The 24,812-nt window shown below is 43.9% G+C and overlaps 1 long non-coding RNA gene across 2 annotated transcripts in view; it reads left to right on the top strand.

The window, feature by feature from the left end:
- Positions 1–23,192: 23,192 nt before the first annotated feature.
- The window catches only part of LOC139553415 (uncharacterized), a 55,199-nt gene continuing 53,579 nt past the window's right edge, over positions 23,193–24,812 (top strand). Inside the window, exon 1 of one of the 2 annotated variants that reach the window (XR_011670648.1) lies at positions 23,193–23,458. This is a non-coding gene — a long non-coding RNA (uncharacterized lncRNA). The remainder of the gene's footprint in view (positions 23,459–24,812) is intronic. The other variant, XR_011670649.1, reaches the window with a different exon arrangement.

Genomic DNA, 24,812 nt, shown 5'->3' with positions numbered 1-24,812 from the left:
GCAGGAAGAGCAGCTCCGTGAATTATTTGTGAAGGATTTCCTCCTTATGCACTGGCTCTTCCAGAACATTTGACCTGTTTGGGATCAATCCTATCTCCGAAACCTTTCAGCTTGACGAGTCAATCAAGTGTATCACACAATAACACAAACTGATGAAATGCAGACAAGCATGCTTGGAGAGAGGAAACAAAAGAAAATAAAGTAACCCCATTCCTTCAGTTGGCAGGGAGAGTGGAGACAAGTGGAGGGACTAGATGTTCTGCGTCCACAGGGGCCTTCAGATGACCATAGGGATCCTCAATCCTCCCACTCTGGAGGGATAAGAGCTTTGCTGGGGTGGGATTTCCACACAGTGCAGGCCTGATGGGGCTGAGGGCACCTGGCTGTGGGTCTTTATTGGAGGTCCACTCCCAGGCATTGACCGGGCTTAGCCCCACTGAGCCCCATTAGATCCCTCTGAGATTACCAACCCTAGGTGGTTCAGCCCTACAGGCACTGGCTGAACCATCACCCATCGCACAGTCAGGGAGGGGACTGCAGTCAATTTACTCCCCCGAACTGATGTGGAAAATACCCCATTAGCCATACTTTGTACTTTTTGTTCTTTATAAAGATTGTTCATGCTTGTTTTTAATTTTCGCTTATTGCAGTAGCATTCCTCTTTTTATGTGAGCATGCTGAGCTGAGTCATCAGGTGGCATCTGCCATTGGGCAATTGAAAAGGTCAACAGTCCTGTGCCGGTGCTTTTGGTGAGAGAGTGGATGATTTCACCTCCACGGCTATGAGTCTCTAAATCCCGCTTGGAGCCACTCACCTGTGAACGCCAGCCCATAATCAACAGGAGCTCAAAGGTAACCTGGGAGTGCAGACCCCTGGCCCCGTGTCATAACACACCTTAGTTTTCTCTTTCTTTTTTTCAGACGTTTAGTGAAGTATTCACTAGTGCAGACACGTGCCACGGCAATTGATCAAACATAGCTTTCACTATAGGTCCCAGGCTTCTCGCTGGAACATTCTTCAACCCAGCCATCTCCTATTTCTGGGTAATGGTCTGTGCTACAGCGCGTTTGGCCAGTAATCCCTTAACTCAACCCATGGATCTCAAAGCCAGTAAGTGGCGGGAGGGGTTAAAGGGAGGGAAAGAGGGTGGTGGTGAGGAGTTGAGGAGGGATTGCACAAACTATTTTAATCCCTATAATGGAATTGGCATGTAAACTCATGAACGTAGAAGTAAACACAAAGAAAATGAAGAGGGATGGATGTTGGATTGGTTAGAACAAAGAAAGGTCACTGCCTCTTCCGGCATGTCTGCTTCAGCTGAAAAACACTGTTTAATAAACACCATCAGTTTGCTTTTACACAGAATGTTGAAGTTTTAAGTCACGGTTAAAAGTTTTATCCACGTGAATGTAAATTTGAAGCTATAGTTTTAGCAAGAAAGCCTTATTTTGATAAACATTTTTCCATCGTCGAGCTAACGTGGAAAATGTTTTCCCCTTGAGGTCACTTGCACTGAATAGAATTTGGAATTTGGAAATCCTAAAGGTTTTGATGACATGCAAGTCAAAAGAAAGTAAAATGAAATGTTTTGTCAGAAATCGAACAGATGCTTCAGCTTGTATTGTTAAAAAAATCATTTTAAGTATTGTAAGTGTTTACCGAAATACCCCAAAATATCTTATAGCCCCTGTCACACCCTATGTTCAACAGTCAAACTCGGGTACAACAGGCTCCATTAGAGAAAGCATCAGTGACACTTCAGTCCTGTGTTTGTGACTGAGCTTGGGTCAGTAGATGATTGGAATCGTTTGCCACTCTTTTGCCAAGTGAGTGACAGGTCTTTAATGTCCCTCCATCTCCTGTTGTCGCTGGTTCAAAGCTCCTCCATGCAGATGTTATCAAAGGCAACCGCTCAAGTGAGTGGCAGTCCTAGCCTTTTTTTAGGCCGGTCTCTCAGTGCAGAGGGATGAGACACTCTTGCCACAACACTGTCCAGACCCTGGCTGAGTGGGGCAACGCCTGATGCCAGAGCTCTAGTGAGCTTTGGAGACTTTCTCAATGGATTAAAAAGCTTTTTTATCAGGGCCTTGGATTGGCGCTTAGAGATACTCCTTTAATCAGAGAGGGGAATGGAAATGGCCTAGACTTGGGGTCCTAAGAGCCAGAGCTAAGCCAGGAGGGAGTAGAATAAGCAGCCCAGTGAGTCCTACTGTTCTGTGATAAAGAGCCATGGTGTTATTGTCCACTGTTGAGTAGAATAGACTGGGATGGAGGGGAGTAAAAGTAGAATGGAGTAGCTAGCATAGCTTAGAACACAGATTGCCTTGTCTATCATGTGACCACGGCAGGATCTCTGGAGTATCCTAGTCAGTCAACCAATCAACTTACTTAAAGGGTCTCATAGTCAACCAATCAAATTTCTGAAGAGAAGTAACTCAGCACAAAAAGCTGTTCATACATTCAGCAGCATTGACTCGCTGACAAAAGCTAAGCAGAGTTCCATTCCAAAGGCAAAGTTTTCCTAATCGAATTACCAGAGGGTCACAGACCATCAAAAGTAAACATGGCACTTGACTTTTGACCTGGAGCGCCAGCAGAACAGCAATGGCAGCAGGTAGGACGTCTTAAGTAACTGAACTTCAGTGAGTTCCAGGAACTACGGTATTGATATACTCTACACTACATCTCTGTTATAGTTTAAGCACTGGCTGTGGAAAAGTGTATAATCTTATGAATCAAAAATAGACTGTGGACCTACCCCATGGACTTTTCAGCGACTCAAATTGGTTGAGTAAGATATTACATGAAAGCTAGTCAGTTCATACTCCCTCTTTCTCTTTCTGTTCCGTCTCCCTCTTTTTCTTGTTCTCTGCATATTCATTTTTACTGCACATCAATAGCCTAAAGCCCCCTGAACATTTTAGGCCATTGAGAAGCTCTTAAGTGGATGAGCGAGTGTTAACTATGTCTTTTCAAACCTTGACATTTAATACTCTGTATAAATCACTCCGGGGACCTGTTATTCTTTCAAGAATGTAACTACATACTTTCAAATAAAACTTGAAAGGGCCCAGCAAGTTTTAAAACGCAGTGTGCGCTCCTAAGATGGCAGGAAGGAATTCCAAGCAGTCAGAATATGCTAACATCCCAGTGTGGGCAAACCGTGGGCAGGAAGATGGGACGCAAAGCAGAGAGGAGAGAAAGGAGAGGAGAGGGGAAAGAGGAGAAGATCAGAGGAGAGGAGAGGAGAAAAACAGCATGGATATTGGGATAGGACATGGAGGACTGTTCATATGAACTTGCTCCTTCCATCTGTAGGGGACCAACCCTCTGTCAATCTAAACCGGACCTGTCAAACTCATGGGCAGCACCAGGAACAGTTTCATTTTTATTTTCATGGGTTTCAGTGTTCAGTTCACTGCTGAAAACACCCCAGCATAGATCAGCATTAATTTCAAGATGGTCCATGCTGGTATTTGCTGGTCTGTGCTGGTCAGATGCTGGTCTAGCTGGTCAAGCTGGTCTGACCAGCGTGGTCTGTCTGGTTATGCTGGTTTACTAGCATGGTCTAGCTGATTTTGCTCGTGACCAGCCTTTGATGTCATTTGGACATGGGTGACCAGCCATCGCTGTGTTTTGGACACTTGTGACCAGCCTTCACTCTGTTTTGGACACATACAAGCTTGTGCTGGTGATGCTGGTATGCTGGTAACCCAGCTGGTCCATGCTGGAGTATGCTGGTCAAGCATGGTCTAGCTGGTCAAGCTTGTCTGATCACGCCCACCGATATAATTTTTCCCAGCATGCTCTATTGCAGTTCATTTTTGTAATTGTTTGTTTCAATATATGTTTTGTTTATTGTGTTTTTGCATGTACATTGATGGATTAATTAATCTTATGCTACACAAGATTAATAACATACATGTTTCTAAACTAATACAATCTCTTAGTTGGATTTATTGCACCCCTTACTGAAATGGCTGTTCCAGTTGAGATGGTTTGGGTAGTCTCATTTTTATTTTTTCTAGCCCTGGCAGTCATTCTGAATGCATATTGTGGATGAAGAAAAGTTCCAATTGTTGGATATCCCCTCTCTGGCTGGATCCCAATAGGAATTAAACATCACTTTGTAAGCCAGTAGGATCCAAGATAGTACATTTCATGCTTTGGAAGTTGTGGGAACGTATGTCTTTGGTTTCCTATTGGTTCTGGGAACAAAGCCATACACTAAGTTTCCTGACCGGTAAAACAGAAAGTGACCTTTTTGCTTGTTCTGGGAACGTACATTTTTAGGTTTCTGCGAGGTTCTGAGAACATTTTACTATGGTTGTCACGCCCTGGCCGTAGAGATCCTTTTTATGTCTCTATTTTGGTTGGTCAGGGCGTGAGTTTGGGTGGGCATTCTATGTCTGGTGTTCTATGTTGTCCTTGTTTTGTATTTCTGTGTGTTTGGCCTGGTATGGTTCTCAATCAGAGGCAGCTGTCTATCGTTGTCTCTGATTGAGAATCATACTTAGGTAGCCTGTTCCCACCTGTGTTTGTGGGTGGTTGTTTCCTGTTTAGTGTTCGTTTGTCAAGTGTTGCGTATTTTATTAAATAATATGAACACTTACGACGCTGCACCTTGGTCGTCTTCTCCTTCTCCCGACGACGTTCGTTACAATGGTTCCCTGAACGTTTTCCTGGGATGTTTTATTCATGTTCTGAGAATGGGAATAATAGGTTATTTGGAGGTTTTTCATCTTAAAACTTTCACAAAATGTTTCAATAAGACTTAAAAACACTTCTAGCTTAGTTTGGGTTAACTGTTTCTAACTCCAAGCACAGATAGGGCACATGGAAATTCATTTGCTTAGGCATTAATCATGCAAATACATGAAAAAAATTATAATGGCACGGCATCATTGAGATTCAAACCGTATAATCTTCTCTGTCCATGGAATTAGTCCACTGTGCCACCAGGATAGAGCTAGCATGCAAAGTGGTTGTATTTAGCCTGTTCAAACAGACCCCATTTCAAAGGGAACAAGCACTCATTAAGATTAGGGGTGGCCAATTAGTAGGCGCGGCCAACACACCTGAACACACTTCACAAGATAGGGGATAGAGAGAGTTTTGTTCACGCTGATAGCGGAATGTATAATTTTTTAATGCTACTAATGTTTTCTTGTGGTTTATATGGAAAGTTTTCTTAATGTTCTGAGAACATGACTTTAAATAGAACCATGAGGAACCCTGTAGGAAATGGTATGCTGAAGTACTGAAATTCCCAGAGAAGAAGGTTTTTTCTTAACATCCTCGAAACAATTTGAAAACATGACTTTAAATAGAACCACGATGAAACCTGGTGGAAACGTTATGCTGAAGTATTGACATTCCCACAGGAGAACTGTAACGCTCGTCGTTGGAATGAGGTGAGGACCAAAGCGCAGCGCGGTAAGTGTTCATCATTATATTTATTAAACATAGAACACTAAACAAAATAACAAAGGAGAACGAAACGCAACAGTTCTGTAAGGTGACATCCACTACACAGAAAATAATCACCCACAAAACACAATGGAAAAACAGGGTACCTAAATATGGCTCCCAATCAGAGACAACGACTGACACCTGCTTCTGATTGAGAACCATACTAGGCCAAACACATAGAAAAGGACAATAGAACAAAACATAGAAAAAACAACATAGAATGCCCACCCCAACACGCCCTGACCAAACTAAAATAAAGACATAACAAAGGAACTAAGGTCAGAACGTGACAAGAACATTGTTTCTTAACATTCTCTGAACTATTTGAGAACATTTCCAATGTCAAACCAGTTGGAGAATGTTTCTAGAACATTACCACATTTTTAATAAATGTAACCATGTTTGAACTTTTAGGAAACATTGTGTTAAAGTAATGAAATATCAAGAAAATAACATTCTTTTGTCAAATTCCTTAAATATGCTGAGAATGTTCCAAAGCCAAGCAAATATCTTGCACCATTTCTAGAATGTTGTGGGAAGGTTGTGTGCAAAATAACCATAGGACAACCACACTCTCACCAATCTTAAAGAAGCATATGGTTCTCAGAAAGTTATCTGTTAGCTGGGATGTGACGATGCTGGTTTTGCTGGTGACTAGCTTATGCACCAGTGTCCAAAACACAGTGAAGGCTGGTCACCAGCAAAACACAGCGAAGGCTGGTCACCAGCAAAACACAGCGAAGGTTGGTCACCAGCAAAACACAGCGACGGTTGGTCACCAGCAAAACACAGCGACGGTTGGTCACCAGCAAAACACAGCGACGGTTGGTCACCAGCAAAACACAGCGAAGGTTGGTCACCAGCAAAACACAGCGAAGGCTGGTCACCAGCAAAACACAGCAAAGGCTGGTCACCACGAAAACACAACGAAGGTTGGTCACCAGCAAAACACAGCAAAGGCTGGTCACCACGAAAACACAACGCAGGTTGGTCACCAGCAAAACACAGCAAAGGCTGGTCACCACGAAAACACAACGAAGGCTGGTCACCAGCAAAACACAGCCTATGCTGGTCACCAGCAAAACACAGCGAAGGTTGGTCACCAGCAAAACACAACGAAGGCTGGTCACCAGTAAAACACAGCAAAGGTTGGTCACCAGCAAAAGACAATAAAGGCTGGTCACCATAAAACACATCGAAGGCACATCAAAAACACAACGAAGGCACCACGAAAAATGTTGTGAAGACTGGTCACCAGCAAAACCAGCACCTATGCTGGACCAGCCTATGCTGGTCTATGCTGTTTTTTCCCAGCAGGTTTATCAAGCCTCAACATCAGATTCAGTGACCTGCAGATTTTTAATAGTTGAAGGGATGAATGCTGACGGCTTTTGACATCTTTATTATCACCCTTTGTTCTGGTTCTGTCAGCAAGGTTAGCAAGACACTGCTGCTAGATACATCGACTTGTGGCTTGGCTCACTGTCTAAGGTGCGTTGTTGTATGCTTATAACATTCTTGATATGTCTAACGTTTTCTGTAAGATGATCGTGGAATGTGAAAATGAATATTGGCAAAACTGCATTGAGAATATGTACACATCAAGTTTCTATTTAGTTACAGATCATTCATTTTTCTGTAAACCAGAAAACAGAGATATTGTGTAAGCAGCTAGCGGTGATAAATCGGGGGCTCGACGGATATATCAAAACAGTAGTAAAAGCAATACATCTATAAGGAGTGACTGAGTTGTTTATCAAACTTGCGGTCTCCAGCTTGGATATTTGTTTAATCAAATTTGTTTGTAATGTCAACATTGCACGACAGCTTTATTTGAAAGACTGAAAAGGAAATATATGTCATATACTGTGTAAAGTGTGTATGTGTGTAAGCATAGCACTGTTACAGGGTGTTTCATATGCTGCAGGTCCTCTGAAAACTATACCGTTATTTGATAAGAAATTGTTCTAAGAAAATGAGGTTCGACCGCCAAGTCAGCTAGAAGTCAACTATTCCCCTCCGACATAATTAAATGTAAAGCCTTAATCCACCATGAGAAGGGCACTTGGGTTTGTCAAGGTATAAAGTCCCCATAGCTAGGCCTCAGATGTGGATGACTCACACGTGACATCACAGTTTACAGTCGGATGCCACACTCGGGGTGCCCAACCTCATGCTTGGGATTTTGTGGAGACATAGGTGGTCAGGCGATGAGGTCACCGCTCAGCTAAGGGCTTTGGGGAACGCCATAGCCTCTTGTTTGGGATCCGCTGTGCTTCCGATCTCTCCGTGGGAACCAATGCCTTGCATATGTGCGCCATGGAAAAAGCACTGCAAGTAGAATGGAGTCCCAGGCCCCCAGGTTCCACCCAGCACTACATAATTAAACAAGGAGGGAATTTTACACACTTTAAAGAGAGTCCCTCTCCACTTTACTTTGGGCCAACAGCGCGTAATTGCTTTTGCTGGAAAAGCTGAAGTTTTGGGGAGCGGTCTAAATATCTTGGTGAAACTGGTAGCAACAGAGCTCTCCGTGTAAGTATGGGTCTGTTGAAGTTGTTTGGGAGGAAAACTTTCAGATTAAAGCACCAAGGGACACACACACTGATTTGCCCTTGAAAGCAACCAACTAAACACATCCTGCGACTGCCTATAGAATCTACAACTAGATTCTTAAATGCATAAACATGCACCCTACTTTTATGGGACTGCAGGTTTGTGACATTCTAAGTAAATGGGGAGTTGTTGGAATGTATGGGGTTGTGGGAGGGGGAGGCCAGGGGTTCACAATAATTCCCTTTTGTAGGATATCCTATGATCTTTTTCTGGATGGCTGACTGAAAAGTTAATTTCTAGCTGGTAATTGTAGGTTATTTTGCCCTATGAGTGCAATTTCAGATTTGATAAACGAGTCCCTTTGGCAGTGCAGCGTTTATTTTCTGTGAGTTGATTTGAGAGCTGCAGCTCAGGGGTGGGATCCAGTCTACCCCACACGTCTGCCTGCCTGCCTGCTTGAGTCTAACCTGGGGCATAGCACCCTGACAGACAGCTCAGATCCCCACTGTAGTGTACTGTTCACCCCACAGCAGTAGAAAGGTTTCAAGTTTTAAGGAACACGAAGTGGTTACCGTGAGTTATGTTATAAGTTATGTTATAAGTTATGTTATAAGTGCAAATGTGTACAAGTCGCTACTATGACATTTTTCTAAATCCAGTTTTATTTACGATGCTTCTACTGTATGTGATTTCTTCAGCCTCCATGTTTAAATGCATTTATTGCACTTATAGGGTATGCTATGACAATTGGTCCACCTCCAGTTTATTTTGTTTACCTAGTAACGGTGTAGGTTAAAACCTCTTAAACTCTGACCCCCTCTGGTGGCATTTTCTAAACGACACATAATATTGTATACTACCCTCATAAAGTACATTTTTGTTTTAAAACTATAAACACGTGCTTAGTACTCTTAGACAGGTAAGAAATGTGGGATTCAGATAAAAGTGTCAAAAACAATGTGACTACTACAGAGGCCGAGATACAGCAGACCAAACAAACCTGAAATGTACCGTTTTCTAAATAAAAAAATTATTTGGAGGGTTGGAGTACCCCCAATTGTCCCCATGTTGAGGAATAAGAGATTTGAAAGGTTTTAGATAAAACATGTCACCAATTACTGTTCCCCCAAAAATAACAAATTCTCAGATCATTTACCTAATGGTGGTGCTCTAAACATGCACAAATCCCCCCTTTCCATGCATACTAAATATTTAGACTTTTGATGACATTGCATACATCTGATTTTAAATCTGTGGTTAGGGGGCACTTTGCAACCTGAGCTGAAGTGTGCTGAGAAGCCCTTAACATCATGGTTTAGTCACATTATCTGTAATTCACATTCAAAATCAGCATGTTGCTGAACGTTTACCACAGAATGAGTCTTAGAGCTGTCATGCCACACAATGTAAAATCCCAGAATGTTACTTTGGTCGTCCTAATGAAGCACAACCGCAACAAACATGAAGGTTTACGGGTTTTATGTTTTCAAGTGATGCATTGTAGTTTTCCTCGTCAGGCACTCAGTGCTAATCCGCCTGGCTAACTCAAGCCACATTTTCTGCTCTCTGCACTTTCACAGTGGTCCCTGGAGCTAGTTGACATGACACAAATTTTCCGCTGTCAATAAAAAGATAAATAAATTATAAAATGGTGATTTCAAAATGACTCACAAGCATTAGGCTTGTTTTTTTTGGTTTTTTTTAACTGAAGGACCCTTAAGAGGGCTGCAGCTGGAAATCATGCACTTTTACTATGGCAGCGGCTGAGGGGCCTGGGAGCAGCAGGGTGTGTGTGTGTGTGTGTGTGTGTGTGTGTGTGTGTGTGTGTGTGTGTGTGTGTGTGTGTGTGTGTGTGTGTGTGTGTGTGTGTGTGTGTGTGTGTGTGTGTGTGTGTGTGTGTGTGTGTGCGTGCGTGTGGGAGGGGGGACTAATAGGTTTACGTACTATATGCCTTATCTGTGCCAAAAGATTCACCATGTCTTCTGCATATCACAAACTAAGCCTTGCTTTTTCAGCTTCATACAACATTTCAAGACACCCCTTTCCCTATGTGTTATTTCATGGCAATACTAAACAATTTGGATGAGTTGAAATAATCCCAGTACTCTGGATAAGGTTCACAGCACAGGGAGTAGAGATAGGATACCATGCTGGATGAAATGATGGACAGGCTATCCAATCTTGTATCCTCCTTTTAAGAGTTGGAAACACCTCTCCTCTCCCCATCATGTTTTATTGTGTTGTGTTCTTTAGGTCTCCGGTTCCACTGTAACCAACACCTCCTATCCCAATCTGCTTTTCCTCCCTTGGTGCCACGGGTGTGAAAAACGGGAAGCCCAAACCTCGCCGTGTGGGCCTCCTGGTCACTGTGGCAACCGTTCAAACATGGCAGCGGTTGGTGCTGGGTTAACTGCCAAATTTATTGCATTGCTCCATCGGTTACCCCTCCAGTACCTTGCGCCATCAGTGGGGAGCCTGAAACACAGCAGGAAAGAGGAGGTGAGACGAGAAGGATGGATAGAAGGAGGGGGGAAAGGGGGCAACCCAGGACCTTCTCTGAGGTCTCCAACCCACCACATGTACGCTGGTTGGATCCAGAACACACCAGCGTTCCCCATGGTGTCTCTCCCAGCACGGCTCCAGCTGTTAGCAGCTTGTAAAAAAAACTTTTTATGACAGTGTATCTGTTATTTATTTATCACTCCTGAGTAAGAAACACAAGCAATTAGCTGCAGTACACACAGTCTCCTGGCAGAGAGAGGGACGAGCTGCCAGGTTTCAACCACAAGATGACTTTCCACCACTGAGGCCTATTCGTCAAAGCAGCTCGGTCAATTAGCCTTCTTTCTTAAAAATTGACTTTTAATCTGGCTCAACTTCCAGATACAGCTAAGTCTTTGGTATATTTTCAAGGAGATACCAAAATAGTGAAATGAACCTAAATTTGAGGCCCCTGGGAGTGTTGTTGACAATACATCAACAGAAACCCTGGCCTTAAATGGAAATTAGGCTTGTTGCCGTCAGGGATGTACAGTAATATGCTGTTTACATGGTTATTTTTGACTTGATTATTTGTAACTAACAGTGTTTTAGGACACTCTTCCATCTATTGGGCGTTAGCCGTTGTTGTTATTGCCTGCATCTGCTGAAAACCAAACAATGGCGGGTGGTCACCTTTCATCATGGTATGATGGGAATGGGAATGTATTTGGTAATGGGTAACGGTACAACAGCTCAAGAAAAGTGACATCATTTGCTTAAAAACTTGTTTTCGGTCCGTTTGCCAGGGGTGAAGCAAACCATCTGTGGCTGCTGGAGGGGGTCGTGGCTTTGGGGTATGGTTCAGTCCACTTTGTTTACATGCCTGTGTTTTGTTTGGGTTTCAGGGCAATTTTTCGAGATGCGTGTTGCCTGACTGTCATTTCACAGTTCTCGTAGTGGTTTAAGGGGTTCGCTAAAGGACGAGGTGGAGAATCGTTGGATTCACAGACACAGGTCATTTGGAGCTAAAATCACTGAGAGCTGATCTATCCTCAAACAACTGTCTTTCTCTAAACTCTGCCCGATACTGTTCTGCAACCCCACTCAGACAGACACAGATAACTGTACAGACACACACACCGATAGAGAACTCTGTTGTGCTAGCAGTTGCGCTATCTCACAGCTGTTTGCTGAGGACGGTGAGGTCTCTCTGCATAAATTTCACTGATATCACCTCCATCAGAGAGCCATAAAGCTGATTTATTATAAATACAGCTCTCGTGTGTTTACTGCGCACATTCTTGGGCCTGCAACATCTTTCAAAGTGAGCACTTGCAGGTGCTCCGGCTCAGTCTCTGTGGGGCAGACTGGAATAGAAACGCAGGGGGGGGAGACAGAGGGGGGAAGAGAAAGAGAGAGGAGATAACAAAGGAAGGTGGTGGGGCAAGAAAACATGGCAGCCATTACTGTGGTGATTTAGCTGGAGCTGATAAGTGATAAGGATAATGCACTAAAGTGTTGAGTTACTTTCTGTCCCCACTTTCAGCTTCCCAAGAATAAATCTGGAGCTGGGCTGAAGGATATTTTTCCTAATAGCCCAGAAGCAGATGACACGTTAACATTCCCCATTAGTCAGGGTGTTCACAGAGAATAGCAGGCTAGCTAGTTGTAGCCATCAGTAGTTTAGCTGTAGTATAACCAGAGGTAAAGAGGGCTAGCTAGCTAACCTTAGTTAGCAGTGGTTTAGTTGTAGTATCACCAGAAGGTTAGCCATAATTTTTTATCATCATCCATCATTGTCTTTTACCTCCCAAATTTAGAGGTACACCTCTGTAAATCATTCATTTGAACTGGTGCCTGTGCTGCTTGATTTCAAACCAAAATGAAAATGGATAGCCCTAACATCATACAGCCTCAAAATGGGAACCAGTTGACTCCACTGACCTGGTCGGGAGGATCTCAATTTTCCCTCAGGTCGCTATATCTGTACTGTCTCTTTATCTCACCTCTTTTTCTGATAATGACACTGCAGAAAAGGCTAGAGAGGGAGGGAAGACATCTTGGCTCTGCTTGTGGAACCTTAAGTAGTTCAACAATAATAAGCGAGAGGACAGAGAGAAGAGAAATGTAAGACATTCCAGAAATGCGAGGGAGCTGCTGGCTTTGTGGATACAGCGGGAGATTGACCAAACCTAACACCAGGAACTCTGACCCGCTGATCTGCATCTTTGTGTCTCTCTGGTCTGCCCTAAGTACCTCACACAGCCCCTTTCTCAAACACACACACACACACACACACACACACACACACACACACACACACACACACACACACACACACACACACACACACACACACACACACACACACACACACACACACACACTATCAAAAGCATATGGCTTGCTGAATGCGAGTGAGAATAAGGAGGAGAGATTCTTCTGGCAACATCTCCGCACACAAAGCAAGGGAGAGAGTTGTTGATTACCTTGAGGGTCAGCAATCACTGGAAAGAGAAGAGTAGAACAGCAGGAGCTCCAGCTTTTCTGGCATGTGAAGAGAGAGGAAAGATTATGAGGAAATCACTCACTTTGATGGAAGCCTTTTAGCAAACTTGTCAGCTATAAATGTGTTCACTTTTGCATCAGACAGGCTCCCACTCATCCCACTTCTTTGCCGTTTTTCTTCTCTCTCTCTCTTCCCCCTCTCTTTTCCTCTCTCTTTCTCTCTGTTTGACAGTCAATCCACGTACACATGTAGGATCTTCATTTGGGCAATCTTTTGTTGCTGAATGAAAAAAAATCACACTGAAATTTTAGACTGGATTTGCCCTAACGAAAAATGGATCAACCCCTACAAACACGTTCATTAATTATAATTATAATAATTATAATTCACATTTCACATTTGCTGCAGGATTATTTTTCTGTTGTTGCAAACTGCCTCAGATTAAGATCTTACATCTGTATAAAGACGAGTAACAGCTACCGTAAACAGTACAATTGTTCTTTAAAGCACCTGTTTTGTCCACTGTGTGTCAAGCTCTCTGTTTGTTTACACACACACACACACACACACACACACACACACACACACACACACACACACACACACACACACACACACACACACACACACACACACACACACACACACACACACACACACACACACACACACACACACACACACACACACACACATAAAGCAACGTGTAAACAGATATACCCACAAACGTCCTACCGCTGGTCACAATCTGGCCTGTGTTTACTTCCCAGCATTTATTCACGGGGTGGAAATATTTATCCTTGATGAAGCATGCATTTATCCTGCTTTTTTTCTCCCCGACCACAACCTCTAAAATCAAATAAACGAGAGAGCTGTATTCTTTTCTTCATGAAATCCCATCAAGCGGAATGTCTGGAAATCCATGTCCTACTCCTCCATCATCCCCAGTTCCCCTCATTACTCAACATGTTGATCCTATTACGCCTCTACATCTTTTATTTTTATCAAGATAAACGTGCTGAGAAATCATTTCATATTCCTCTTTTGCTTATTGCCTGCTCAAACACGGGTTCACTAAACTGAAACAATTTGCTGCGTGGTTGTGGTGTTGGAGGTATTCTCTCAGAGCATATTGCTTTGACTTCATAAAAGCTGTATGTGAACAGACGTACTGAGCTTTGTTGGCTTTTTCAAACATAAGGAGTAGTTTACTTGGCTCTCATTAAGGATGGAACACAAGCCGGACGACTTTACGAAGTTACGAAGGGCACAGACGGCTGGTGGCACCTTCATTGGGGAGGACGGGCTCATAGTAATCGCTGGAACGGATTAAATGGAATGGTATCGAACACATCAAACACATCGTTTACATGTGGTTGATACCATTCCATTTACTGCATTCCAGCCATTACTAGGAGCCGTCCTCCCCTCAGCAGCCTCCTGTGACAGAGGGAAGAAATACCATCCGTTAATATACCTATCAATCACAACCGTATCCAGAGAGGAAGAAGGAGAATCTGTGTTCTATAAGAATTTGCATTGAAACAAACAAAGGGGCCACATATCCCTCCAAAGTCACAGATTAACAAGTTACTTTCTTCAAAACAGTTCTATTTATTCCAATTCTTTTAACAGCAACCCAGCTAGCAAACTCAATAGTCTGATATATCTGTAAGTTAAACACCTCTGTTTAGCCATGACACGAAAGGGTCCCCAGTTGAGCTCATTGGGGGGTCCCTGGGAGCTGAGATGGCGAGGGCCTGCAACGGAGACTCCAGGGGAACCAGCCAGTGTCCTTCATCACGGCTGTCCACACAGAGCTGGGTGAAACGGGGAAAAAAGAAAAAAACAATTAGCTAGTGTGTGAACAAGCCCTTGTTTATTGACTTTCTGAGGAAACTTTATTAACCTGCCCGGCCTTGAATGGAAGACACCTGCTGTTCGCACTTAGGCTGTCATTACCACTGTGGAGGGAGCAGGGAGGGTCCCAGTGATGCTCGCTGCAGCCTGCTGTTCCTTTGTCCCATGCCCGTCATCCAGCAATTGAGCACTACGATGGTTACAATGAGATTGCACTTTGTTGGGTATCGTCGCTAAGCTGACAGACCTTTTTCCCCTCACTTGTCGGCAATCAAATTACAGCCGACAACCCCACTGACTCTGGTTTTGTTCCTTTTGTCAGTCCGTAAAAATAGGCAGAGTGCACTCCATGATTGACTTTTGTGAGGTTGCCGTTGGTGAAGTGGGTGATTGTGAAAGAATCATATTCGGACAATACGGATACAGAAACAATTTGAAAAGCAAAGAGACCAGGACGGACACATTGAGTCATTGTGGCTGAAGTGAAGTGGCAGGGTGCATGGGGATGACTGGGTATAAGGATTTCACACAAAAATCCATATTGACCGAGGTAAAAACTTAAATTCAGCATTGTTGTCCCCCCCACCCTTCTATTTCAACTTTCCCCGAAAAAAACCTCATATTGCTTAGCAACAGTTGCCCATGCCAGCAAATTCGGTGGTGAGCTCACCCCTAAGAGGGACAGAAACATTGCAGTCTGTCTCTCCCAGGGCAGCGTGGAATGGGTAAGTCCTCCCAGTGAGTGACACTTCCCCTAAAGTGCATGTGTCAATGGCTAACTTTCAGCAGGACAGATTAAACACAACAGCCTGGCTTTTATCGTTCCTCCAGGGCTCAGGGACCAGAGATACTAGCCATTACAAGGACAGCACTGAGGCGAGTGTGGATGCGTGGGCTTTAGCATGTCCGCAGCTAAACAGACTCTGTGTGAGTGTGTGTGACCATTCTGCATGCACTAAAGTCTCTTTATATACAGTATGAGTGTCTATTTATTGACTTGTTCTTGTTCAGGAAATGAGGTAACTGGAAACCAAGAGCGGGCTACAACCAGACATTCACAAATATACAAGCAGTGGAGATCCAAATATGTAACCTGGCCAAGGCTGAGACCCAAAACATGTGAACCATGTGAACTCAGACCATGTTCCCCCTACAGCAAACTCTGCTTTGAAGGTTCATGGTTCAATGTAAATCGCAGTATCTAGTGACACACTACCCACTGGGCACACCACGTCATTTCAAAGTGGATAATTGGGTAATATTTAGTTGAGATGTTGATATTTTTATTTTTTATTTTATTTTTTATTTTAAATAAATTTTATCCCCTTTTCTCCCCAATTTTCATGGTATCCAATCGCTAGTAATTACTATCTTGTCTCATCGCTACAACTCCCGTACGGGCTCGGGAGAGACGAAGGTCGAAAGCCATGCGTCCTCCGAAGCACAACCCAACCAAGCCGCACTGCTTCTTAACACAGCGCGCCTCCAACCCGGAAGCCAGCCGCACCAATGTGTCGGAGGAAACACCGTGCACCTGGCCCCCTTGGTTAGCGCGCACTGCGCCCGGCCCGCCACAGGAGTCGCTGGAGCGCGATGAGACAAGGATATCCCTACTGGCCAAACCCTCCCTAACCCGGACGACGCTAGGCCAATTGTGCGTCGCCCCACGGACCTCCCGGTCGCGGCCGGCTGCGACAGAGCCTGGGCGCGAACCCAGAGACTCTGGTGGCGCAGCTAGCACTGCGATGCAGTGCCCTAGACCACTGCGCCACCCGGGAGGTGAGATGTTGATCAATGAGATTACAACCTACACTATGTATACAAAGGTATGTGGACACCCCTTCAAACGAGTGGATTCTACTATTTCAGCCACACCCATTGCTGACAGGTGTATACAATTGAGCACACCGCCATGGAATCTCCATAGACAAAACATTGGCAGTAGAATGGCCTTACTGAAGAGCTCAGTTACTTTCAAAATGGCACCGCCATAGGATGCCACCTTTCCAAAAAGTCAGTTCGTCATATTTCTGCCCGGCTAGAGCTGCCCCGGGTCAACTGTAAGTGCTGTTATTGTGAAGTGGAAACGTCTAGGAGCAACAACGGTTCAGCCACGAAGTGGCGCTGAAGGAGATAGCTATCGTTTTACAATCCCGTAACCAATTGTGCTATTGTGTATGTTTTTTTGCGTTATTTGTAACTTATTTTGAACATAATGTTTGTGTCACCATGTCTTATGACCGAGACGAGTTTCTAGATATCAGGACAGCGATTACTCATTCTGTACTGGAGGAACAATTTTTTCTTCAACGAGTCAGATGGGAAGGATTTACTTCAGACACCCGACAAGGCCCTCATCCCCATAATTTGCAGGAGAAAGAGTCGAAGGTATCGGGGACGAAGGTCCGGGTGCCTTGTAAGGATCCGTCGCCGAGAGGGTAATCTATCTTTACCATCAGTCCTATTAACCAACGTACTATCAATCGATAACAAAATAGACTACACTCACGTATATCCAACCAACGGGACGTTAAAAGCTGTAATATCTTATATCGTCATGGCTTTTTTTGGCAGGATAGAACAGCAGCCTCTGGTAAGACAAGGGCTATGTATATTTGTAAACAACAGCTGGTGCACGAAATCGAAGGAAGTCTCAAGGTTTTGCTCGACTGAGGTAGAGTATCTCATGATAAGCTGTAGACCACACTATTTACCATGAGAGCTTTCATCTGTATTTTTCGTAGCTGTTTATATACCACCACAAACCGATGCTGGCACTAGATCGCACTCAATAAGCTGTATATGGCCATAAGCAAACAGGAAAACACTAATCCAGAGGCAGCGCTCTTGATGCAAGGAAACTCAAATTCGTTTTACCTAATTTCTACCAGCATGTTAAATGTGCAACCAGAGAGAAAAAAACTCTACACCACCTTTACTCCACACACAGAGACGCATACAAAGCTCTCCCTCGCCCTCCATTTGGCAAATCTGACCATAATTCTATCATCCTGATTCCTGCTTACAAGCAAAAACTAAAGCAGGAAGCACCAGTGACTCAGTCAATAAGAAAGTGGTCAGATGAAGCAGATGCTAAGCTACAGGACTGTTTTTCTAGCACAGACCGGAATATTTTCCTGGATTCTTCCGATGGCATTAAGGAGTACACCACATCAGTCACTGGCTTCATCAATAAGTGCATTGATGACGTCGTCCTCACAGTGACTGTACGTACATACCTACAGTTGAAGTCAGATGCCCCCAGTGGGTCAAAAGTTTACATACACTCAATTAGTATTTGGTAGCATTGCCTTTAAATTGTTGAACTTGGGTCAAACGTTTCAGGTAGCCTTCCACAAGCTTCCCACAATAAGTTGGGTGAATTTTGGCCCATTCCTCCTGACAGAGCTGGTGTAACTGAGTCAGGTTTGTAGGCCTCCTTGCTCGCACACGCTTTTTCAGTTCTGCCTACACATTTTCTATAGGATTGAGGTCAGGGCTTTGTGATGGCCACTCCAAAACCTTGACTTTGTTGTGCTTAAGTCACTTTTCACAACTTTGGAAGTATGCTTGGGGTCATTGTCCATTTGGAAGACCCATTTGTGACCAAGCTTTAACTTCCTGACTGATGTCTTGAGATGTTGCTTCAATATATCCACATCATTTTCCTTTCTCATGATGCCATCTATTTTGTGAGGTGCACCAGTCCCTCCTGCAGCAAAGCACCCCAACAACATGATGCTGCCACCCCCGTGCTTCACGGTTGGGATGATGTTCTTTGGCTTGCACGCCTCCCCCTTTTCCTCCAAACATAATGATGGTTATTATGGCCAAACAGTTATATTTTTGTGCATTAGACCAGAGGACATTTCTCCAAAAAGTGAGGTCTTTGTCCCCATGTGCAGTTGCAAACCGTAGTCTGGCTTCTTCCTTGCTGAGCGGCCTTTCAGGTTATGTCGATATAGGACTCCTTTTACTGTGGATATAGATACTTTTGTACCTGTTTCCTCCAGCATCTTCACAAGGTCCGTTGCTGTTGTTCTGGGATTGATTTGCACTTTTTGCACCAAAGTACGTTCATCTCTATGAGACAGAACGCGTCTCCTTCCTGAGCGGTATGACGGCTGCGTAGTCCCATGGTGTTTATACTTGGGTACTATTGTTTGTACAGATGAATGTGGTACCTTCAGGCATTTGGAAATTGCTCCCAAGGATGAACCAGACTTGTGGAGGTCTACAATTTTCTTTCTGAGGTCTTGGCTGATTTCTTTTGATTTTCCCATGATGTCAAGCAAAGAGGCACTGAGTTTGAAGGTAGGCCTTGAAATACATCAACAGGTACACCTCCAATTGACTCAAATTATGTCAATTAGCCTATCAGAAGCTTCTAAAGCCATTACATAATTTTATGGAATTTTCCAAGCTGTTTAATGGCACAGTCAACTTAGTGTATGTAAACTTCTGACCCACTGGAATTGTGATACAGTGAATTAAAAGTGAAATAATCTGTCTGTAAACAATTGTTGGAAAAATTACTTGTGTCAATCACAAAGTAGATGTAGATGTGGCAGGGCTTGCAAACCATTTCAGACTACAAAGGGAAGCACAGCTACGAGCTGCAAAGTGACACGAATGTCACGCCCTGATCTGTTTCACCTGTTCTTGTGATTGTTTCCACCTCCTCCAGGCGTCGCTTATTTTCACTTATTTTCACTTATTATCCCTGTGTTTCCTGTCTCTCTGTGCCAGTTCATCTTGTATGTTTTCAAGTCAGCCAGGGTGTTTTTCCCGTGCTCCTGTTTTCTATCCTCTTTTTCTAGTCTTCCCGGTTTTGACCCTTGCCTGTTTTTTCTGGAATCCGTACCCGCCTGCCTGACCCTTCTGCCTGCCCTGACATCGAGCCTGTCACTCTTTACCTCTTGGACTGGTTTGGACCTTTTGCCTGTCCACGACCATTCTCTTGCCAACTCCTTTTGGATTAAATAAACAACAAAGACTCTAACCATCTGCCTCCTGTGTCTGCATCTGGGTCTCGCCTTGTGCCCTTATAACGAGCCTGCCAGACAAGCTAAATTATAAGAGCATCAGCTGTTCCGGACAACTGTGTGATCACGCTCTCCGCAGCTGATGTGAGTAAGACCTTTAAACAGGTCAACATTCACATGGCCGCAGGGCCAGACGGATTACCAGGACGTGTACTCCTAGCATGCGCTGACCAACTGGCAAGTGTCTTCACTGACATTTTCAACCTGTCCCTGACTGAGTCTGTAATATCAACATGTTTCTAGCAGACCACCATAGTCCCTGTGCCCGAGAACACTAAGGTAACCTGCCTAAATGACTACCGACCCGTAGCACTCACATCTGTAGCCATGAAGTGCTTTGAAAGGCTGGTCATGGCTCACATCAACACCATTATCCCAGAAACCCTAGACCCACTCCAATTTGCAAACCGCCCCAACAGATCCACAGATGATGCAATCTCTATTGCACTCAACACTGCCCTTTCCCACCTGGACAAAAGGAACACTTACGTGAGAATGCTATTCTTTGACTACAGCTCAGCGTTCAACACCATTGTGCCCTCAAAGCTCATCCCTAAGGTAAGGACCCTGAGACTAAACACCTCCATCTGCAACTGGATCCTGGACTTCCTGACGGGCTGTCCCCAGGTGGTAAGGGTAGGTAACAACACATCCGCCACACTGATCCTCAACGTCGGGGCCCCTCAGGGGTGCGTGCTCAGTCCCCTCCTTTACTCCTTGTTCACTTATGACTGCATGGCTAGGCACGACTCCAACACCATCATCAAATTTGCTGATGACACAACAGTGGTAGGCCTCATCACCAACAACAATGAGATAGCTTATAGGGAGGAGGTCAGAGACCTGGCCGTGTGCTGCCAGGACAACAACCTCTCCCTCAACGTGATCAAGACAAATCAGACGATTGTGGACTACAGGAAAAGGAGGACCGAGCACGCCCCCATTCTCATCAACAGGGCTGCAGTGGAGCAGGTTGAGAGCTTCAAGTTCCTTGGTGTCCCCATCACCAACAAACTATCATGGTCCAAACACACTAAGCCAGTTGTGTAGAGGGCACGACAAAGCCTATTACCCCTCAGGAGACTGAAAAGATTTGGCATGGGTCCTCAGATCCTCAAAAGGTTCTACAGCTGCACCATCGAGAGCATCCTGACGGGTTGCATCACTGCCTGGTATGGCCACTGCTTGGCCTCCGACCGCAAAGCACTACAGAGGGTAGTGCTTCCTGCTAGTACATCACTTGCACACTTCATCATATGATTACATAAGAAGAAATGTATAGTCACAGTAACCTCAAAATGTGGCAATGAATGTGTTACTCATTTTAAGGTTGAATTTTACATTAGCTGTATCTACTTCTTGTTAGTTCCATCTATTTTTGGATGAGTTGGAGACGTGAATCCAGCATATAATTTGTTAACTTGTCAACAAGTTAATAGGCTATTTATTGTATTTCAAAAGTTATGTTGAAATGTGGTTAGTTGTCAACGCAACCAAATATCAACATATGAAGGATATTTACTGTATCTTCTGCTTTGATTGTTCCATCTGTGCCACTGACTTAGTCTGGCTTTAATTCCAGTTTGTCTACAAATTAATAATTGATATGTTGGATTCACGTCTCCATCTTAACCAAAAGTTAAATAATAGGACAAAATCAAATCAAATCAAACGTTAAATACCCTTTAAATAAAGTTTGATTTGATGTAGTAATATTCTTTAACTTAGATTTTTGGTTGAGGTGCCCTCATAACAGTTTCAATTCGTTGGGGCATGGACTCTACAAGGTGTCGAAAGCGTTCCAAAGGGATGCTGGCCGATATTGACTAGAATGCTTCCCACAGTTGTGTCAAGTTGGCTGGATGTCCTTTGGGTGGTGGACCATACTTGATACACATAGGAAACTGTTGAGCGTAAAAAAAACAGCAGCGTTGCAGTTCTTGACACAAACCCGTGCGCCTGGTACCTACTACCATACCCTGTTCAAAGGCACTTCAATCTTTTGTCTTGCCCATTCAACCTCTGAATGGTACACATACACAATCCATGTCTCATTTGTCTCAAGGCTTAAAAATCCTTCTTTAACCTGTCTCCTCCCCTTCATCTACACTGTTTGAAGTGAATTGAACAAGTGACACCAATTAGGGATCATAGCTTTCACCTCGATTCACTAGGTCAGTCTTTGTCATGGAAAGAGCAGATGTTCTTAATGTTTTGTACACTCAGTGTATATGAAAGTAGTTTAGTGCCAAAAAAGAGGTTAAATATGGGGGGAAAATGTATATATATTTTCTTGATCTATCTTTTATCTTTCAGATATAGGACAGACACTTCCAAACAAACTAGTTTTTTTCCTATCTGTATGAATATGTTTTTCAATGCGTTTCTATAGGCTGATAGCAGTAAGGCAAAATTCAAAGTTGAATGAAATTGTTTAGTATTTTCTCTTATACCCACAGGGGTCCTAACATTTTTAATCAATAGCAAAATGATCCATGGTATGACCATCGTAAAACATCCCCCCCCCCCCCCAGGGCTTCGACTTTTATTCCCCGCCTCTGCTTGTGGAGAGTTTGCGTTGTTAATTAGTTATGGAATGAAGATCTTTTGAACGCCCTCTAAAGGCTCCTTTATACATACTGTAGCTGCTATAGACAGATTAATAGATATTGCTAGGCAACGTGAAAGAGCGGTCTGCAAATTCTGCCTTGATGCCGAGTCATTAACAATGTAAAGGCTCAACGAAACAATATTATTATCCGTTTAAATGGATAATATATTAATATATCTATACATATAACTTCAATTATATCTTAGCATTCAGTTATGTTGGTTATGAAAAACATACAGTTCATTGTGGATTGTGGTTATGAAAAAAGCTGTATATCAAAAATAGCATAGATACAGGGTTGCAGGAGACATTGAACCTTTTAGGGACTTGGAAGTGTACGATATATGTATGCTATTGTTCAGTGTTCTCTCCCATGTGCTAACTATAGCAGATTTGTAAGTCAGGCTTCTGATCTGATCTCAACCTTCTGCTAAATGAACAAACATACGTGTATTCTAGTCTTCAGAAGGCATTCATTTGTATTATAGTTTACAGAGGCCTGCCCCCATCCCTTCCCAATCCTCCTATTCGTCCTCCACTCCCAACAGTATTGTGGTGAGACTCTGCTAACCAGCTCCCTCAAGTGAAGCAGCAGACAGCTCAGTGTAGCTCAGAGCCGCCCATATATAAAAATAGATATTATATCAAAGTCATGGACGATTCGCTGCTCTCTGTCCATCTCTGCACTCACTCATGTGTTTCATTTTTGACTGGTCCCTCTTTCTGTGGTGCTTTTCAAGAGGAACCCCTTTGAGACACATGCAGCTCCAGTGGGACTGGGGACAGGCAGTCGGCCAGCTTCCAGGGTAAACATATAATCATCCCTCGGACGGCTATAATTATATCTGGGACGTGAAGGAACAGAAGGGAGTGTGAGGGAAGGAAACCATGCAGGCAGGCAGATACACAGTAGCTAGCAAGAGGTGGGTGAGTCCAACATACGTTTAATATTTGTTTTCTGCTCTGAAGTAAAGATGGGCTGGTGTTTGGGGATACCTGACGATAGGGGTTGATGGAAAGGAAGGATGAATGGTTGTGAGGCTGCTGCTCGCTAGCTCTGTTTTGAGCTGGGGCTATTTTTGGTAAACATGAACACATACATATGCATGCACATGTGCCAAATACAAATAGATGCACATAAACCCAGACACTCAGACACACACACACACACACACACACACACACACACACACACACACACACACACACACACACACACACACACACACACACACACACACACACACACACACACACACACACACACACACACACACACACACACACACACACACACACACACACACACACACACACACACTTGGGTACACACAACCAGACACTCAGACAGATACACACATACACACATAGGCACACACGCTTAGGCACACACCTTAAATGCACGCATGTCCCCATCCACACGTTACCACAGAAAACAGTGGATGGTTTAAGGGCTGGGATGGGGAGCTTGCTTCAGGCCTGTTCTTTAATCCACCATCTCTCAATGGAGCATTTCTCCTGTATGAAGTCTGAGGAGCTTTTAATGCGGTCGACAAACTAGCATGCTCTGTGGTGACCTATCATTCCAACGGCCCTCGCTGAAGAGAAATTGATTACAGCTCCTGGTTGGAAAATCAAATTACTTCCAGGATTTCTTATCTGTAATTGATATTGAATTTTTATGGCATAGTAGGCAACTGAGCAACCAAAATGGACTGTATCCATAAACAAATACCTGTGTCACCTGACTCTGTTTGAAACCAGGCAAGCCTCTGTCTTTTATGTGATAGTTCCCCTCTAATTTTCTTCCTCTTTGGTGCCCCGAGGTGGATTGGGTGGGGGTGGGAGAAGGTGACGTCACACCGTTTACACAAATTCCATATGAATATAAAAAAACACAAAACAATTCTCCATAAAACAGTGGGAACTCTAATAAGTTATAGGAAGTGATTAGTTGACAATTAAACTACCTTAGCCACCCCATACCCCACCCTCCTTTCTCACCCATCTCTGCTCCCCCTCCCTTTTTCCAGTGGTAGTGAGCAGAGCTAGGTAAGAGCTAGGCAAGGGCTTGTCTCCGGGGCCACAGGTTGGTCCATTAAAGGTACTGGGGACATGAGACGAAGGTTGAGGCTACAGCTGAGGTCAGGAGAAGGCATGTTAATCACAGCTATCCTGTCAACAACAAAGAGGGGGCCGTAATAACACCACACTGCTATTACAGGCAGGGAGAGGTGTCAGAGGAGAATGAAACACAAACTGATTATGTAATTTGAG

Source organism: Salvelinus alpinus, chromosome 25 (assembly GCF_045679555.1).
Source record: "Salvelinus alpinus chromosome 25, SLU_Salpinus.1, whole genome shotgun sequence".
In the NCBI taxonomy this organism is placed as follows: Eukaryota; Metazoa; Chordata; class Actinopteri; order Salmoniformes; family Salmonidae; genus Salvelinus; species Salvelinus alpinus.
This window is presented reverse-complemented; position numbering and strand designations above follow the sequence as displayed.